This window comes from Choloepus didactylus, chromosome 1, assembly GCF_015220235.1.
Source record: "Choloepus didactylus isolate mChoDid1 chromosome 1, mChoDid1.pri, whole genome shotgun sequence".
NCBI lineage: Eukaryota > Metazoa > Chordata > Mammalia > Pilosa > Megalonychidae > Choloepus > Choloepus didactylus.
Window position 1 is genome coordinate 26,384,595 of NC_051307.1, and position 20,955 is coordinate 26,405,549.

The window sequence follows — 20,955 nt, forward strand, 5'->3', positions numbered from 1 at the left end:
CAACGTACTACAACTTTCACCAGGAGTAGCATTTTGAAAGAGGAGTGTTATACATTTAAACTCCCTTTCATGCTTTTTCATCCCCGAGGGGAAGGGCACAATCTGAACAGTGGGTTGTTTGGTTGTACAAGCATAACAGTCACTTCTGTTTAGACTCTGGATGGTATGTTTGCCCCATTCTCCCCAGGCATTTGTATTTCCATAACCTGTCTCTATTTCAGTGGTTTGCTTTAAGTCTTTGGCCTTAAGTATTCTAATGACCTTGGGGTCAATTTGAACTGGAGAGTTAAATTCCAGACAAGTTTCCCTTAATGGTTTTTCCTCCAACCTGGGTAAGACCCATCCCTCATACTGTGTGGTCCACCAAGCAGTGTTCCAAGAATAACAGGGGTTAGGTATCTCATAAGTTATACTCTCAAATGTTCGCCCCCCAACAATCTTGCTTTCTATTTGAACAGTCTGCTTACATAAATGCTTATATTCCTCCCTCAGTTGTTGCTGATGTTTTAGATTTTTACAGCTCATTACTTGACAAACATCAAATTGTACAGTCTGAGACTTTAAGCCTTTGACTACACTTATAACCAGCTTAGCAGAACCTGTTACTCCTTGAATATAGAACATTATGATCAGTATAAGCAATTTCATCATTAAGCTATACACAGAGCACAATGCAAACACAGGGTTTAATCCAGCCCTCCCTCCCCCCTAGTATGTTCTTTCAACTGTTGCCTATTTAAAGTGATCCTTAGGGGATCTGAGGTAGGAGTCACTTTCCAGGATTCAGGTTGAGTTGCTGGATACTTATTGTCTGGTTCAGGCACTGGTCCCTTCACTCGTGTGTAATGAGTCCAGCCTCTTTCTGCCGTTCGGACTGCCATCTCAGTTGTCAGCAAGACTTGATAGGGTCCTTCCCAGATCAGTTGAAGTTTGGATTCTCTCCATGACTGGATCAGAACCCAGCTGCCAGGCTGATGTCGATGGGCAGCAAATTCAAGAGGCGGGGTCTGAGCCAGCAGTCCATGGTGCCTGAGAGATGATGAAGTAGAAGACAAGGCCAGTATATAATTCTTAAGAAAAAGATCCTTTGTGTCTAGGTAGGGGAGCTCTCCAGTCCTCCTGGGGAAAGGCAAACCAAAAAGCATTTCATAAGGGGAAATTCCCAGTTCTTTTCTAGGGGCAGTCCTGATTCTTAGTAGAGCTATAGGTAAGCACTTGATCCAAGGTAACTTTGTTTCCAAAACTAATTTAGAAAGATGTTTCTTTATGGTTTGATTCATTCTTTCCACTCTACCAGAGGATGGTGGATGCCAGGGAGTGTAGAAGTCCCAAGTGACACCCAGGCTTCTCATGACATTCTGCAATACACGGGAGGTAAAGTGACTGCCATTATCAGAGTCTATATTTTCCACTAACCCATAACGGGGAATGATTTGTTCAAGGATAACTTTAGAAGTTCCCAATGCTGTAGCTGAGGATAGAGGGTAGGCTTCCACCCATCCAGTGAGGTGGTCGACAATTACCAAAATATATTTTAAATGACCGATTGGTGGCATTTCAGTATAATCAATTTGAATGCTCTGGAATGGTCTCAGGCCCGGCTCTCTTCCCCCTCGTACCTGTTTTCTTAAAACCTTTTTATTAATTTTTTGACAAATTATGCATTGTTCACAGATTTGTTTAGCAACTGTATAAAGGCCTACACATCCAAATTGTTTAAGTACTACATCACACATGGCTTATACCACCCAATGACTCCCCTGGTGTAGGACTGCTAATATCTCCCTCATTATTTGTTTATTTAAATATTTGTCTGCCATCTGGGAGAAACCATTTCCCCTGATCATTTAAGGTTGTTCCTAACTGTTTCAACTCTTTTACTTCTTTGGCAGAGAATGTAGGGTCCCCAAATTCCTTAGGGATAGAGGGTATTAGGACCATTAGTTTTAAAGGGGGGTAGAGAGAGGCCTCCTTAGCCTTTTCATCAGCCAACCTATTGCCTTTTGCCTCAAAAGTAGGTCCCTTCTGATGTCCATTTATATGCACCACTGATATTTCTCTAGGTAAGAGTAGATTGGTTAATACTTGTTTCACCAATTCCCCATGAACCAGTTCTTTTCCTTTGCTATTGATTAATCCCCTTTCTTCCCAGATCTTTCCAAAGATGTGGACTACCCCAAAGGCATACTTAGAGTCAGTGTATATTGTACCATCCTTTCCTTCTAATAATTTGAGGGCTTGATTTAGTGCATACAACTCACAAGTTTGAGCTGGCCACTTATTGGGCAATCGGCTAGCTTCTTTTACTTCACAAGTTATCCCATCTACAACTGCATAGCCATTGTGACTTTCTCCTTCTAGGACTTTGGAGGATCCATCTATGAACAGTCTTTCCCCTGAGTGCATGGGAAGATCCCTTAGATCAGGTCAGACTCGAGTTTGGTATTCAATTAGGTCTAAACAGTCATGCTCAGGGGTCTCTACTTGCTCAGGCCCCTTCCAGAGGAAGGAGGCCGGGTTTAGGCTATGATCTGTTGTTAAGACCAAATCATCTTTTTCCATTAGGATTGCCTCATATTTTAAGATTCAGGAATCAGTTAACCATTTCCCTGCCCTTTGAGACAGAATAGTTCTCACTTGATGAGGAGTACTAACTACTAATGCCCCTCCAAAGGTTAATTTCCTGCTGTCTTCTACTAAAAGGGCAGTTGCTGCAATGGCTTGAACACACCCAGTCCACCCCCTAGAGACTGGTTCTAAAACCTTTAAAAGGAAAGCCACTGGCTTTCTTTGGCCTCCCCAGGTTTGGGTTAGGACCCCCAAAGCTGTTCCCTTATCTACTGTAACAAACAGGTGAAAGGGTTTTTCGAGGGAAGGAAGTGCTAGAACAGGAGCTTGCACCAGTGCCTGCTTGAGTTCATTTAAAGCCTTTATTTCCACTTCCTCCCATTCTATCTTGTCAGGCTCTTCCTCTAGTAATTTTTGGTATAGCCCTTTAGTTTGAGATGCAAAAGATTCTATCCACAATCTACAGTACCCTACCAATCCCAGGAATTTTCTTAGCTCTCTTTGTGTTTGAGGAAGAGGCAACTCTACTATGGCCTGGATTCTTTCTGGATGGATTTTTCTTTTTCCTTCACTTATGAGGTGGCCTAGGTACTTAACTTCCCTTGCTACAAATTGCAGTTTACTTTTAGATACCCTTAATCTTTGTTCCGCTAAAAAGTTCAGTAGATTTTTCGTAGCTTGAGCCACCACTTGCCTTTCTTTACCTGATATTAATAGATTATCTACATATTGCAGAAGGGTGATTTCAGGTGGGACTGGAAATTTTTCCAGTACCCTCTCTAACTCTTGCCCAAAGAGAATGGGGGACTCCTTGAAACCCTGAGGTAAGACCGTCCATCTGTATTGCTGCTTTCGCCCATTGAAAGGATCTTCCCACTCAAAGGCAAACAGGTCTCTACTTTCTGGATCAAGGGGACAGGCCCAGAAGGCATCCTTTAAATCTACTACACTAAACCACTTATGATGGAAGGGAATTTTACTCAGGAGAGTGTAAGGATTAGGAACTACAGGGTGTCGAACCTGGACAATTTTATTAATGGCCCTTAGATCCTGCACCTTTCTCCAGCTACCATCTGGTTTCTGAATGGGGAGAATGGGAGTATTAAAAGAGGACATACAGGTTTCTAAGAGTCCATCTCAAAGGAGACCCTCAATGATGGGTTGGAGTCCCTGTCTTCCTTTAAGAGGAATAGGATATTGTTTCTGGCACACGACCTCCCCTTCCTTTTTTAACTTGATTTTAATTGGGGGAATTTGCAATCCTCCCCTGTTTCCTTCTTTTACCCATACCTCCTCCTTAATGTCTTTTTCATCTTCTTCAGTGAGCAGGGCCAAAACCTCAATCCATCCATTCCTTACCTCTAAATCCAGTCCCATAGGTATTATTTGGTCTCTTCCTAATAAATTACTCCCAGCTTCTGGGATGTGCAACAAGGGAGCTATGATTTGATTATTTTCCCAACAAATGTTAGTAGGTTCAAAAATGGGAACTTTAAATCCCTCCCCTTTTACCCCTGTGATGGTGAGGGAACTGCCAGAGAGCCTGGCCCCCTTTGGAAGATGATTTACAGAGGAGCAAGCTGCTCCAGTGTCTACCAAGAATGTAATTTCCTCTTGATATGGGCCCACCTTTAAATTTACTAAAGGCTCCTGGTGGGCTTCTGAGATGAGGAGCCTCTTACTCTCCTAGACTTCAAAATTCATTAGCGGTATAACTCGACCCTCCTTCTGTAAGTCTGGGCACTCCCTTTTGAAATGGCCAGGTTTTTCACAACGATAACACCCTGCAGAGTTCTGCATTTTCCTTGCTCCTTTATTTAAATCAGCCCAGTACCCTCCCCTATCTCGCCTCTGTCTGCATCCTCCATTTCCTGTTTCTAATCTTTTCTTGACCAAGTGGTCAACAGTGGCTATCATGACTTTAGACTGCTGCTTTTGTTTTTCATCCTCCCTTCTTACAGATACTTTCTGTGTTTCCCTTAATAACTCCTCCAATGGCTTATTCATCCATCCATCTATTTTCTGGATCTTTTTCTGAATATCAAGCCAAGATCCCTTCACATAGCTGAACTTTAACATTCCCTGGGCTACAGGGTCATCAGGGTCCAAACCTGAATATTTCCTTACTTGTTCTCTCAATCTTTGTAAATAAGCAGAGGGAGACTCATCTTTCTCTTGATTTACCTCAAAGGCCTTATCCAAATTTTGAGATTTGGGTACTGCCAATTTTATTCCCTCTACAATGAGGTCTCTGAGATCCTTCATTTTTGCCCTATCCTCTTTATCATTATTATCCCAATCAGGGTCAGTATTTGGAAATTTTTGCTCTGCTGCCATCACCCCTTGCCCTGGCAGGTGTTGCCTTTCCCATTCTTTCATAGCAGCCCCTCTTATCATTCCTCTCTCCTCTTTCGTAAAGAGGATGTTTAATATGGTCATAAGTTCAGACCACGTGTATAGGCTAGAGCCTAGGAACTGATCGATTTGCTCAGCCAGCCCCATTGGGTCCTCTATTAGCGATTTCATCTCCTTAAAATTTCTTATTTCTGCACTCGTTAATGGGGCATTTACATACCCAACTTCCTTTGGCCCCATAGGCACCACCCTCAAGGGGTAAAGGGATTTAACGGGGTGATGTTCCCTTACTCTCTTTCCTTCAAGAGTTTTTGGAAATGGAAAATTCTGTACATCCTTTTCGCACTGTGTTAATTCTTTCCTCAACCATTGATGGGTCATATCTGGTGGGGCAGTTGGCACCGATGGGCCTCCTGATTCCCCTGGAACCTGTGCAGACTTTATTAGGTCCTCAGACTCTAACAATCTCTGCCCTGGGGGAGGAGGGGAATAGTAGGGAGGAGGAAGGCTTAATAAGGGGTCCCAGGGTTTAGATTCTACCAACTGATCTTCCAAGTTTGGGTTTTTATCTTTCACAGGGTAGAGGGGAGTTTTTTTGTTCTTTAGCCAGCACGTGGCATAATCAGACTCCTCCTTAGAAAAGGGTTTCTTCTCATTAACATGAATTACAAGGTTGGCACACAGCCAGTCCTCCTCTGTCCCATACTTTGGCCAGAATACATCTGGTGGTGAAATGCTTTCTTCAGTCCAAATGTAACAACAATATTTAATCATTTTCTTATTGTCCTTTCCCTTGGTCCAATCGCTATTGGTCCAATATTTTAACATCCTACCTAGTGGGCTATCTGGAGGGATGTCCCCGAGGGACTCTATAGGTGCCCCCTTTTCTTCTTTCCCGACTGGCCAACTGCCTCTATTTCCCATCCTGAATCTTGTCTGGGCTTCTTTCTCTCAGTTCCTTTCACTTCGTCCGTCTCTGGCCCTTTCCCTCTCGGGAGAAAGGAACCACAGATTGAGACTCCACACTCACTTCATGCAGTATGTCGCACGTCTCAGTCACACACAAGCAGCTCCAGACTCATCAGGAATTCCCGACCACCAAGGCAATATATTACTTTCCTTACCTTGGTCCATGCACGGAGTTGCCTGGTGAAACAGAGGCAAGCCTTTCCTTTTCCCCCTTTTCTCATCCACAACCGGCAGATCCAAGTGTCTGGTCTTGGGCCCTTTAGCTGCCGGAAATGGGCCCCCAATGGCGGAGTCCGAGACCGCTCAATCAGCGGGGCACACCTTCCCTTTATCCACCTCGGGGGTCCCCCTCCAAAGCTTCGGATCCCGGACGAGCCCCCAAGTTGTCGGAAATAAAGCGGTACCTGTAAGGGAATAAACGCTCTCTCGGTTCTGGAGGAGAAAAGAATTTATTTACTATCTTGCAAGATAGGGCATCCAGCCAAACACGTGGAAGGCTGGTGTGCCAGAGGAAGAGAATGGCGATCTTTAAATCTCCTACTCCTAATTTGCAAGTCCCTCCCCTGTTTCCCCATTGACTGGGTACTACAGAGGTTACAGCCTATCCGAGAACACTAACTAATTCATCTTTTGAGATTTTAATTTGTACAGCCAATCCCAGAGAGCCAACTAGCTCATTATTGAGATTTTGAACTGATCAGCCTACCCCCCCCAAATTTTTATTTTTTTTTTTTGCTGTGAGTTCCTGCCTCTGATATTACCTCATATCTCTTCACATTCCAGTAACTATGGTTACTTTTACATATAAGGAGCAGGCAGATTCTCTCTTCTCTTTGTCTGGGGCTTGTTTAAACTGGTTTTGCCTCCATTTCCCTTATTCCATGCTGTCTCTATGTGAAAATGAAACTTATTCCTTTCTTACAACCAGCATTCCTTATTTCTATGTATCCTCTGAATTACTTGAATTTAAATGCTGCATTCTTCCTCAGCTATGTTGCCTTTAATCCTCATTCTGAAATGAGTGCTAAAATGATATTAAAATTTGACAGGGCTATATCCCTTTCCACATAGACTGGGAAAAGAGATAATTGCTCTGCTTTAAATTTGACAGTTTCTGACTATTAAGAGGATATATTTTTCTTTTATATAACCTCATTCATCATTTAAAAGAAATACCTTGACAGTTTCTGGAGGCAAACACAAAGTGTAGGACCATCTTGATTAAATGCTAATGAATATTTTTTTTTTTTTTCTGGAAAGTTAGAACACACAAGTTTGATACATAATTTTTTTCTGAAATGTTCCACTGAGCATTGCCAACACCTGTAATATAGAAGGCAATGTTTACTCTATCACAAAGTGTTAACTCATTCCAAGTTTTGTCATCATTAAATATAGGGTTTCAAGAACCTGGAGAGGAGCTAAGATGGTAGCATAGAGAGGTGTAAAAGTTATTTAGTCCCCTGAAACAACTAATAAACAGTGAGGAACATCTAGTAAATAATCTGGAGCAACTGCTGGGGGACAACCGTGAATGTCCACACATTGTACACCAACCTGGATTCAGCGAAAAGGCTGAGATTGTAGCATAAAATCTGTAAGTAAACACTGCAGAACCATGCCAGGAACCCCCTCCCCACACCACAGGCGGAGGTGCAAAACCTCACTGTAGGAGAAAGCAGCACTCTCCCAGGAAGCAAATAAAACCCAGCTGAGCTCCAACTGGGGTTTAATTAACAGATGTGTACTGCTGAATACAACCTACAAACAGAAATAAGCAAAAAAAAAAGTACCCTGAGATCACTCCCAGTGGAGAAGAGGTAGGGCTGACAGATAGGGGAAAAAAATAATTAAAAAAAGAATAAAAAATTACAGAGACTTTTAGACACTGACCTTAGTGGGCTGAAAAACACCTGTGCCCTGGGAAGGGGAACCCAGAAGACCAGATGCTCTATCTGACTGATGGGCAAAATTGGGAGAGTGTGGACTGCCTCTGAAGGCGGTCTTTCTTTCCCTTTTTCTGTCTCTCAACCTGAGTGACTCAGTGTAGCCTCAGCCATTTTCAGTTCATGACACTCTGACCCATACAGGGGTGGAGTTGACAGAACCAGAGAGACAAAGGAGTTATTGAAATGATGAAGATAGCTCCCTAGGGGGTGTACCTTCCCTAAGAGGAAGGAGGTGGGGCCCAGCTCAAGGGCCTGCCCTTCCCTCAGAAATCAGACTCCAGAGCCTGGAGGAAAACAGCCAAAACAGAAACTAAAGGGGACACACCCCTTTACACCAGATGAGAGTGACAGGCTGATAGGCACCACCTGCTGGACAGGTTAGGAAAAACACAGTAGCTAGAGACCACACAGGAAAGTCTGTCAATTTCTAAGACACACCATCAGGTAGACTTTAAACTGAATATAACCCCATACTAAGATCTCAAACCTATACTGGTCAGGAAAATCTGATTGGGGTTACCAGGGAAGCCAGATGCCTAGACAACAGAGGACTACAAACTGCAGTGGGAAGGGCAGAGATATGGCCCAGTCAAAGGAACAAACTTACACCTCAATCAAGATACAGTTGAGACATTGTTTGACTTCAATGAAACACATAAAGATTTCCAAAGAAATATGCTAAATCAAATCAAAAACCAAATCAACCAGTTCAGGTAATATAGGGAAAAAGAGATGAAGGATATAAAGAGACACTGGGTAAACATAAGGTAGAAATCAAAAATTTGAAAAAACTACTGGCAGAATCTATGGAACTGAAAAGCACAACATGAGAGATGAAAAACACAATGGAGACATAACAGCAGATCTCAAGAGGCAGAAAAAAACACTCAGGAACTGGATAACAAGACACCTGAAATCATACACACAAAAGAATAGATAGTAAAAAGAATGAAAAAATATGAGCAACATCTCAGGGAATTGAATGACAACATGAAGTGCATGAATGTATTTGTCATGGGTGTCCCAGAAGAAGAGAAGGGAAAAGGGGCAGAAGCAATAATAAAGGAAATAATCAATGAAAATTTCTGATCTCTTATGACAAATGTAAAATTACAGATCCAGGAAGCACAGTATACCCCAAACAGAATAGATCTGAATAGACCTATGCCAAGACACTTAATAATCAGATTATCCAACATCAAAAACAAAGAGAGAATCCTGAAAGCAGCAAGAGAAAAGCGATCCATCACAAACAAATGAAGCTTGGTAAGACAATGTGAGGATTTCTCAGCAGAAACCATGGAGGCAAGAAGGAAGTGGTGTGATATATTTAAGATACTGAAAGAGAAAAACTGCCAACCAAGAATACTATATCTGGCAAAACTGTCCTTCAAATATGACAGAGAGTTTAAAGTATTCTCTGACAAACAGACAATGAGAGAGTTTGTGAACACGATACCTGCTCTACAAGAAATACTAAAGGGAGCACTACAGAGTGATAGGAAAAGACAGGAGAGAGGTTTGGAACACAATTTTGTGTGATGGTAGCACAACAATGTAAGTACACTGAACAAAGATGACTGTGAGTATGGTTGAAAGAGGAAGGTTAAGAGCATGTGGGACACAACAGGAAAGAGGAAAGATAAAGGCTGGAACTGTATAACTCAGTGAAATCTAGAATGCTCAACAATTGCGATAAAATGTACAAATATGTTTTTACATGAGGGAGACCAAATAAAAGTCAACCTTGTGAGGTGTTACAAATGGGGTGGTATTGGGGAAAAAATACAACCAATGCAAACCAGAGTCTATAAAAAAAAGAACCTAATAAATAATCTTAAAATCTTATACCTCTAAAAATGAAAAAAAGAAAAAAATTGGAGACTTGTTCAAATTGTACATTACTTTTAGAAATAATTGTGAGCTAAACAAAAGTATTTCCTAATGATTTCCTAATGTTATCTAGAATAGTATGAAAACCAATAGTAGTACTAGTAGGTTTGGGAAAAAACTTGGAATATCAGTGAAAAGACATTTTTAATGCAATTTTATTGAAATATTTTCATATGCCATACAATCATCCAAAGTATACAGTTGTTCACAGTATCATCATATAGTTGTGCATTCATCACCACAATCAATTTTTTGAACATTTTTGTTCCTCCAAAAAAATAAAAATGAAAATAATAAGAATAAAACTAAAAATAAATTTAAAAAGAACACCTAAAACATCTCACACTTCTTTTCCCTCTTATTATTCATTTACTTTTTGTCCCCTTTTTACTACTCATCTGTCCATAAACTGGATAAAATGAGTGTGAGCCACAAGGTTTTCACAATCACACAGTCACACCGTATAAGCTATATAGTTATATGATTGTCTTCAAGAATCAAGGCTACTGGTTTGCAGTTCAACAGTATCTGGTATTTCCTTCTAGCTATTCTAATACACTAAAAAATAAAAAGAGATATCTGTATGATGCATAAGAATAATCTCCAGAATGACCTCTCAGCTCTATTTGAAATCTCTCAGCCACTGAAACTTTATTTTGTTTCATTTCTCTTTTCCCTTTTGGTCAAGAAGGCTTTCTCAATTTCATGATGCCAGGTCCAGACTCACCCCCAGGAATCATGTCCTACATTGCCAGGGATATTTATACCCCTGGGAGTCATGTTCCACATAGACATGGAGGGCAGTGAGTTTACCTGCTTAAAGACTTTCTAATACTCAGTGATTTGGACGAAAACTTTGGTACAACTAGGAGTCTGACATGGCTTGAATGGGTTAGTGAAACACACAAGTAAACTCGTAATTTCACTAAAGTGACATCTAGAACGGGAATGCTGTTTTCAGCCTAACTTGGCAAGAAGAGCTAGGCTCTTATTTCTACAAAACAAAAATCATGTTACAACTATATTTCTAAGAGTTATGAAATTCAGATTTCCATTCCTAGGTTGGAAACTATACTGCTACTGCAAAGAATATTCCTTTTCAAAATGTATATAAACATTTCAAGGCACAGACATTGTGAAATCTGTTGGAGTCTGGAGATATTTTTAAATTGTTTAAAGATTTCTATCTATGGGATGTAGACTATGCTTATAAGAAACTTAGATCCCTGAAGAAGTGAATACTACAATTAAAAAGCAGTCTTTATGTATTGGACTTCGTTTTTTCTTAAACTTCCCTCAGCCTCAATAAAGGCAGGCTGTTGAGATCATTTAAATGACAGTGCAGACCCTTTTGGTATTGGCAACACATATTAACAAACTAGGAATGAAACCAACTCTGATTTGTACACCAACTATAAATAAGGGAAGATAATTTTTTGATGAAAGGGGAATGGGAGAGAAAAAAACTACAGAAGAAAATCAGTACATGGTGTACACAGAGAGGGGGCAGTTGGGATAAGGATGGGGAGAATGAATCTACTAGTCCAATGCCATTGACCTCTCTACCTAATTGCTTTTTCCACAGCAATGCAAACATGCCAACATGGCATATATATGTATACATAATATACTTTTGGGTTTTTTTTGTTTGTTTAACTATCCATCTTTATAGGTCTGGGTATAATGGTGTACAGCAGGGTCCCAAATTTGATTCTTCATTAAAAACAAGCACTGTCCAGGAGGCTCTGTATTAGCCTCAATAAACTGACACTAAGCATTCTCCTAATGTTCTACCCTATGTCATATATAACATTGGTCATGCAACTTTGCTTTCAAGAATTACAATGATCTTTTTCTGTTTTGTCTTTCTGGCATATTTATATTAAAAATATATGTAAAACCTGATGAGTGACTTTAGTCAAACAACCCTATAATATTGAATGCTATTTTGAAACAATTTTAGAGAGTTACATGAAAAAATACAAAATACTTGCCAGCCAAAATAGCAATAAGAAATTTCTAAAATAACGTAAAAAGAAAGCAATCATATCATATAAAATAAGTACACGTACTTTAAATCTGCCTGAGGACTCCTGTAACTTTCTCTCAGCTCTATAAGAGATTTTCATTCTAATCTTTACATAAGTGTTCATCATAGATGGTTAATCACATTTGTTTTGCCTATATAATTGTAATGCCACCTCTGCATGGTTCTATTTTAAGGGACTTTTTTCAGACTTATAAAATTTGTTAATACTTTAGGAAATTTTTGGAATCAAAACTATAAGCTTTCTAGTTGTGTCTGTATGCTTGTGTACAGATATATGTATATTTTCTTAACTCTGGATGGTATCACCAAATTAATTTGTAAATGCCCTTAGAGGAGTTCTATTCTAATTGGCTTAAGATAAATAAGTACTTATGTAAATTTAATAATCTAAAATCCCAGGAATTAAAGAAACCAAACTTTTAATGCTTTTAATACTTTTTAAACATGTTTTCATAAAATCTAACTCTGAAATTTTTAAAAAATTCAAGTTCATATAACATAGGTAAATATTTAGCAAATGAGACTATTTTCCTGGTTTAATAAAAACAACTATATCTTCTGAGTTATCAGTGTTAAGTACAATAAAAGCATACATTTTTATTCTACTTGAGTATGTTCTACCTAAACTTAAACAGATTTACTGAGCAAATAAGCTAGCATTAGATGTACTATATCCTTAAATGATAAAAAGAAAAAAAAAATGTTTGAATTTAACAAAGTTGAGACATTAGCCTGATAAACATTATTTAAACTAATTGTGATTTGTAGGGTGTCAGCTTGAAGATAGACTCCAAGATCTTTTGATAATTTAAAACCTTAAGCTTATGCTAAGTCATAAGCAAAATATGCAGGATGTGTTTTTGTTTAGAATAAAAAGGGTAGTTCTGTCCCAAAGTAAAATGACTGATTGTTTCAGAATGAGAAAGAGCAAAGAGTGGGATAAAACTTGAACGGATATGAAAAGTTAAAGAAGATTTGTGGACAAGGAATTTTATTTCTTGTAGTCAAAGCTAAGTAAGTTTTCGTGGAATTCTTGATAAGATTTTTTAAAGGACCTTAGAGTCAAATAATATACTGATGCAAAACTAAGTTTTTTTCCCTCTTTTAAAACGACAAAAGATTCTTAGACAGTAAGACGTAATAAAAACTTTTCTTTATCTTCTAAGTAATCAGCCTAAAAGGCAGAGATTCAGAGTCTTATCAGAATAATTTCTGTACTTTATTTTGACTTAATCATGCCCTTGATTGTTTAAGGGAATCAAGCCTTCTCATTTTTAAAAGAAGTAATGTTTTAACAATTATGTTACCTTCTATAATTTTCCTTTAAAAATCTTTGATTGTCACTTTGGTTAAGTAGAGAGCCAAATATTGTTTCATAGTTACCAATGATCTTATGTAACTCTGCTAGTTTGGATATATTACTTCCCATCAAAAGCCATATTCTTTGATGCAATCTTGTGTGGGCAGATTGATTAATCTTTTTTGATTAGGATGTGACCTTTTGATTGGTTGTTTCCATGGAGATATGGTCCACCCAACTGTGGGTGATGACTCTGATTGAATGTTTCCATGGAGGTATGGCCATGCCCATTCAGCATGGGCCTTGATTAGTTCACTGGAGTCTTATAAAGGGGGTCACAAATAGGACTTTAGAGCAACTGAGAGTGACATTTTGGAGATAGCTGCAGCTTACAGAGACATGTTGGAGATGGCTTTTGGAAGCAGACTTTTGCTCTCCAAAGCTAAGAGAGGACAAATGCCCCAAGAGCAACATTTTGAAAAATGCACAGGAGCTGAGAGAAGAGCTGAAACACAACCTGGGATTTGCAGACATCAGCCACATGCCTTCCCAGCTAACAGATGTCTTCCTGATGCCATTGGCCTTCCTTCAGTGAAGGTATACTTATCGATGCCATAGCTTGGACACTTTTATGGCCTTAAGACTATAACTTTGTAACCAAATAAAGCCCCTTTATAAAAGCTATTCCATTTCTGGTAGTTTGCATGACAGCAGCATTAGCAAACTGTAACAATAACCAAGTGCTCAAAACTTCTGACAACGTTGACATTTTACTCCAAAATCAAACCTTTAATGATGTCTTGTTTTATTTTGAAATAGAGATATTGTAAGTTTACATAAAAATCACACATAAAATACAGAGTTTCAATATACCACCCTATTATTAACACCTTGCATAAGTATCTATTTGGGTTGACTGTAAAATTTTCATAATGGATTGTGGTGATGGTAACACAACATTGTGAATATAATTAATAGAACTGAATTTTATATTTGAATGTGGCTAAAGGGGAAATTTTAGGTTGTGTATACATCAATAGAATAAAAATGGAAAACAAAAAACGTAGAACTGTACAACACAGTAACCCTAATGCAAATGATGCTCTATAGTGAATTGAACAATTATTAAAATGCTTTTTCATGAATTAACAAATGATGCCTTCTTGATCTCAAATTATCTTTTGGATTTTCCAAAGAGCCCCTGGAAAATTACAAAATATTTGTTCTTTCACTTTGTAAAAGAGAAGTGCCAGAAGTAATTAGATTTATTTGATATGTCACAAATTACATGGAAAGTGTTGTTAAATTAACACAGATGCTTAACATTCTACTGGTTAAATTTATATGGATAAACTATTATTAATATAAATATTTCAGAAATTGTGCAAAGTTCCTAGAGATTTCTCATAGTCCATAATATGTCTTGGTACTCTGCCTGATATTAGGAAATAACAATGTACTTCCATTGTTCTTAATTTCGATTATTCTTAAAACAAATACGTACCACTAAAGCAACCACATTTCCTAGTCAGTTGTATTGTTTAATAATGAACACTCATCAACTCTTTCATTTTTGTAAAAAAAAAAAAATGTTAGCCATGGTCACATTTTGTCGTCCAACAATTGATTGCTTGTTTGTTTTACTCTGATACATTCCTAAAGGGGCTTGCAATCAATTACAAGCCAAAGTGCTTCATCTTCAACACACACACACACACACACACACACACACACACACAAACTTCGCTTTTTATAGAAAGCACTATGTCAGGTACTCTGGGGCACTGGATTCTAATGGCATTACTTAAACAACTTTGAAAGTCTGAGTCAAAATTTCCAGAATTCTGGTGGAAAAGTTGATAGGTTTATGAAATTTGTAATACAGGATTGAGCAGAACAAAAATCAATTACATGGGACTCAATGACCTGATACAAGATGACTGAGGATTTTGTTCAAAATATTGCTGATATTTTAATGTTCCATCCTTCAGATGTAAAGAATTCCTTCCTGTTTTACCTTAAGCTATCTATAACTCATAACCATTTAGTAGACTATACTTTTGTAAAAAACAAAGATGAAACATGTAATCTTTTCCTCCCTGCCTCATTCCACCAAAATTCAGAAATGCTTGGGTACTTTTATTTCCATGGCAATATTATTTGCATATGTTCAGTAAGAATCTGTCCTCCTTGTTAACAGAACATAATTGGGAAAAAAAATGGCTATAAAAACAATGTTTTTAAGGAACTAAGAGCCTTTTAAGAAACTCAGGTTGACTTTTTGAAACCAAAGCTTACAAAGCCCTCTTGGAAAAGCTGGCCTGTCATCTGGCTTACAGCATTCCCACCTTCAAAGGTGAGTAAAAAAATATCACTTCCTGGAAAGGCCAAGGAACCATATTATATTCAGGAATCTTGATGAGAGGAGTTCACCCAAATCTGTGGGAATGGGAGGAGAAAATTGTTGGTAAATTCTTGATTTGACTTTCAAGCCTGGACAGGCTTTTAAAAGTCCAACCTGAGATTCCTTATAAAAAGTTCAAACAAAGCAAACTTAAAAAGGTTTATATGTTAAATTACCATTCCTGATGCCTCTGTGTAAATAATCAAGCCAAATCTAATAAAAACAGTTTTATTTTACAATCTAAAATGTTCTTTCTTTGCAATAATCTGTGAACAAAAGGAGGGTGACTGTAAGAGAAATTCTGTGCTTCAATGGAAAACTATAGCACACTCCTGTGAGTTATCATTTTCCACTCCTGTTCATTGTCTTTAAGCTATTTTGCAACTCTGTAAACTGCAGTTAACTGAATGATTTGTTACCTATCTGTAAATTAGATTGGATACTGTCATTTTGCATATATTGTCAAAGTCAACCTCAACCAATTTGTTGATTTTTGCATTTTCCTTCAATATATGGCTACAACTCTCCAAATTAAGGTTTTCATTTTTTCTCCAGCCCTCCTGATTTGACATCACTGAAAACTAAAATCTGACTGTCCAAGTCCTTATTTAGATTGTAATTTGTCTTGTAGTTGGCCTTTTCCCAAGGATCAGCAGGAGCATTGTGAGCTAAAGCCTGGGGACTTGATATATACCTCAAAGGACTTATCCTTGCAGCTGGCCATGTAAGAGATAAACTTTTCCCTGGTCAGACTACATCCATGTCTCTAAAGAAGTCTGGTAAAATGCTCAAGTCCTACAGGCCCTTATATGAAAAATAACCATGACTGTGAACAACATCACCAAGATCATCTGCATCTTAGCTTCAAGAAAATCAAGGAGTAGTGCTACATAATAGAAGTATTTACATCCACTGACTTCTTAGACTTTAACACTGCTTCTTATATTAATATTTCTTTTTCCTTTTAGACACTCCCCCTTTTAAGTTGTCTGGCCCTAAAACAAGTGACCTTTTGTCACCACCTCTTAAGAAATTATCCAACTTTCCCCTTCACCAACAACAAAAAATTCTAAACAAGGAAAGGTCAATCAACTCAGTTGTTCAGTGAAAAAATTGATGTTTTCCAATATTCTCTCTCCTCCACTTGGCTACCTTGAAACTAATATTGCAGCTGTGAGAATGAAGAGGAAAACAACTAGGACTGAATGGGGAAAAAAAAGATAAAGGACATTAGACCCTAATTATTATAAATATCAATCTTGCTCTTGACCTTCTCCTCCCATCTCCTTCACAACCTGGCCAACTAGGCATGGGCAAGACTCTTAACTGGGTAGTTCCTTATCCCCTTCCTCCTGTCTCCCAGCCCTTCCAGACTCCAGGTAGCCTAACTACCTCAAAGGAAAACATTCTGAACCAAGTGGTCCTAACTGCAACCTCTGTAAATCACTCACCCATCCTGGTGATCAACTCCCCTTACTGTCTTCCAGTGCTTTCCCTCCAACCCACTCACAGCCCTTAAAAAGTGTGTTGCCCTTTGTTTGCATGGGGTTGAGTTCTACTCACCTTCCTCTGCTATAGCAGCCCCTGAATAAAGTCATCCTTGCCTGCATAACATTGTCCAATGCAGTTTCTCCCTAGACCAAACACACAGGGAGACATGCACACACTACTACTCCATTCATTGGAATTCATTACAAAAGATTCCAGAAATAGCTTTTTTAATTAATTATAGGAAAATCTCAAAATATTGCCCACTCCTAAATCTAAGTGTGTTGCTTTCCTTTTTTCTCTCTATCACATAAAAGGAAAGAAATAAAAGACACTGAATAGTTGAAAGGGACTGATATTTCTTTAGAAAAAGTACCTGCAATGTGCTAAAACCCTGACTGCCTAACTAAGGAGATGGAACATTTCCTCATCTTGAGAAACTATTCACAACAAAGATGCAAGCAATGTTTTTAACTGACTTTCCATTTCTCTTAGTAACAATCTTAGAAGAATGCTTTCAACACTTAATGAAAGTCCCTGGAACTACTCTTCATAGTATTGTTTGTTTTTTTTTTAATTTTCTCCCCTGTACCTCTGTTAACGATTATACCGTTTCAATAATCCTGCTGCTGACATACACCAGGGGAAGCAGAACAGAAGAAAAAATAACAAAAGATGATCTGAGTGACCAATGAACTCCACCTTTGTTCCTGCTATACAATCACAGCACTGACATCAAATATGACATGCTCCACTCACCATATGAAACAACTTGGGGCATGTTTCCTGCTCTTCCCTAGGGAAGAAGTAAAATAAGAACTTCTAGCAGTTTCATGTGTCAAGAAAAGTCAGTAACTGCCTCTTGTCAGAATAAGACTCATTTTATCTAGTTAAACGTTTCTCGATTGACTTTTCCATCTTTAACTGACTCTAAATTTGTTCTGAAATACCTGATGAAACAGGCATATTTATCCTATGTAATAAATATTTCCTTTGTAATTTGATTTCTAGCTTTGGATTAACTTAATAATATTTAGGATAAATTTCATATAAAGTCTGCTGGAAAAGGATGACTGAATTTTACATGAGTCAGTGCTGATTACAAGAAAAATGACTCACAGTAGGCTGAGGGTGAAATGAAAATAAAACAAAACTAAAACCTTCACAACCCTAAAATTTCCCCAGAGTCTATTTCAAAACAGAATGATAGAAAAACAGATTGATCTAGAAAAGAGAAAAGAGTGAAAAAAAGTCTGTAGCATAGTGAAAAAGATCCACACTTTTTTTGTGGCAAGTATGCAATGAAATTTATGATTTATTTACTTAACTTCATATTAATTTTTCAGAAGAATAATGGATTAGAAGCTAAAATATTAAACAAGAATAAATATAATCTACCTTAATGCGTAAAGATAGTGAGATACTAAATTATTATATATTGATATAAAAGATGACAAATTAACTTTCTTGAAAATAAACTCAATAATGTACCATAAATTATTTTCTTCTTTCTATGAACTTTTTCCATCTCTATTATATCCTGTCTAATTAGCTGTTTTAACCCACAATATAACACTGTTAATTCAGCCTTAAAATATATATCTATATCTCTGTGCCTATGTCTCTGTATATCTATCCCTAGCATCTATATCTATCATCTATATCTATATCATCCATATCTATCTATAAAACCAAGTATGTACAAGTAGGTATACATTAGGAGATAATCTTGAATTAATTTTTGTGTAAGGTGTCTATGTTGAGGTTCATTATTTTGCATAGGACATCCAGCGACTATTCCAGCACCATTTGTTGAAAACATTATTTTTTATCCATTAATTTGCTGTATTTGTAAGGGTCTATTTCTGTGCTCTCTATTTTATCCTTAGGAGGTAATTGTTCTCAATTTTTGCTGGTTTGTGCATAATAGTGAGACCCTATTAATTAAATGTTTAAAAAAGAATGTTATTGGTCATATATTATAATAGATAATAGGAAAAACTAATGAACCATATTAAGATAACATAAATTTGGAATCAAACAGAATTGACTTTGAAACCTTCCTTGCTTATTATATATATGTGACATTTTTTAAACTGAGCCTTGATTTCTACAACTGTAAAATGAACATGGCAAGTGCTTACATTACAAGGTTAGATTAAATTATCTAAACTATATAGAGCTTTTATTATAGGATTTCTAAAAGTGGTTAGATGTTTATGACTCTATAAGTCTTTAAGATTCTTAATTGTGTGTTTCCAATATGTATAATATATATAATCATAATAAGAAAATAAATTTGCAACACTTTGGATATCAACAAGATGAACTCTTTACAATAAAATATGATCGAATTCATTGCTTTATCTGTGGCAAGAAAGTTCAAATGATACTATGGAAAATGTGTAAGTGAAGGATTTACTGTGCTGTGAATACAGAGGAGGGATAGAGACTTCACCAATGATAAAGTACAAAGTAGGATAAGCATGTTGAATTAAAACCAAGCAAACAAAAAGAAAAGTATAGGCCATGACAGTTAGTCAAATATTAACTATTAAATAAAGTATTCGATTATATAGTTTTTCATAACCAACTTTAACAGTTCTATAGTAATAGGAAATAAATATGAAAGCATTTGTGTGTGTAGGTAAGGATATACATATTTATGCTATATATATATATATGATTTTATTTTGGAGGTACTTTAGCTAAATGATCAGTCATTAAACATAATAGAGTAATAGTTAAAATGGGCCCATTGTTTAAAAAGATAAGCAATTTTCCAACAATAGGGAAATATCTAAGGCTAGTGCAATATGGTTCACATGTGTATAAGGGAAATAGTTAATGCTAGTGCATTATGGTTCATGTGTATATATATTTATATGTGTATGCATGCATATATGAATACCTATATAAGAGCAATTTTACTTGAAATGGAAATAATACATTATTTAATAAATATGAAATAGGCATAATGTACTTGTACCAGTTTGGGTTTATATTGTCCCTCAGAAAAAGTCATATTCTTTAATGCAATCATGTGGGGGCAGATGTGTTGGTGTTGATTAGATTGGAATCCTTTGAGTGTTTCCAAGGACATTGATTCAGTCAACTGTGGACAAGACCTTTGATTGGATAATTTCCATGGTGGTGTTACCCCACCCATTCAGGGTGGGTCTGTATTAAATCACTGGAGTCACATAAATGAGCTGACAAACAGAAGGAGCTCAGAGCAACTGAGAGTAAAATTTTGAAGAGAAGCTGCAGCTAAGAGAGGACAAAACTCCCCAAGAGCAACATTTTGGAGAATGCCAATTTGAAACACAACCTAGGAGCAAGCAGATGCCAGCCATGTGACTTTCAATAACAGAAGTTTTCTGGATGCCAATGGCCATCCTTCAGTGAAGGTACCCCATTGTTGATGCTTTACCATGGACACTTTATGGCCTGAAGACTGTAACTTTGTAACCAAATAAACCCCCTTTATGAAAGCCAATCCATTTCTTTCTTTTTGCATAACAGCAGCATTAACAAACTGGAACGGTACTTAAGAAACTATCAGCAATATAGTTTCATTAAAATGAACACTTATAAGATTAAATTGATGCCTTTACTTTGAAATTTATTGATTTTGTCATTTTATGTGCTATCAGTTAATGTGTTTATTTTGATTATATTATTAAGAGCCATAGAATGTTTTTGTTTACTTAACTTATATTTATACTTGTTTAAATAATGTTGCTAGAAATATTCTCAGTCAAATTTAAGTTATACTTTCTAATAATCAATCACTGAGATAATACAGTTTAAGATTGAACTTGAGAGCACTGAAAATTTAGAAAAATTCTGTAATTTAAGGATTTTTAAAATTTTGACAGTTTGATTCAGTTATTTGAATAGGATTTATATGTGTTTTGAATATATTAATAATTATACATTTCTCTAGTTCTTTATGTATTTTTATTTTTAATCTATT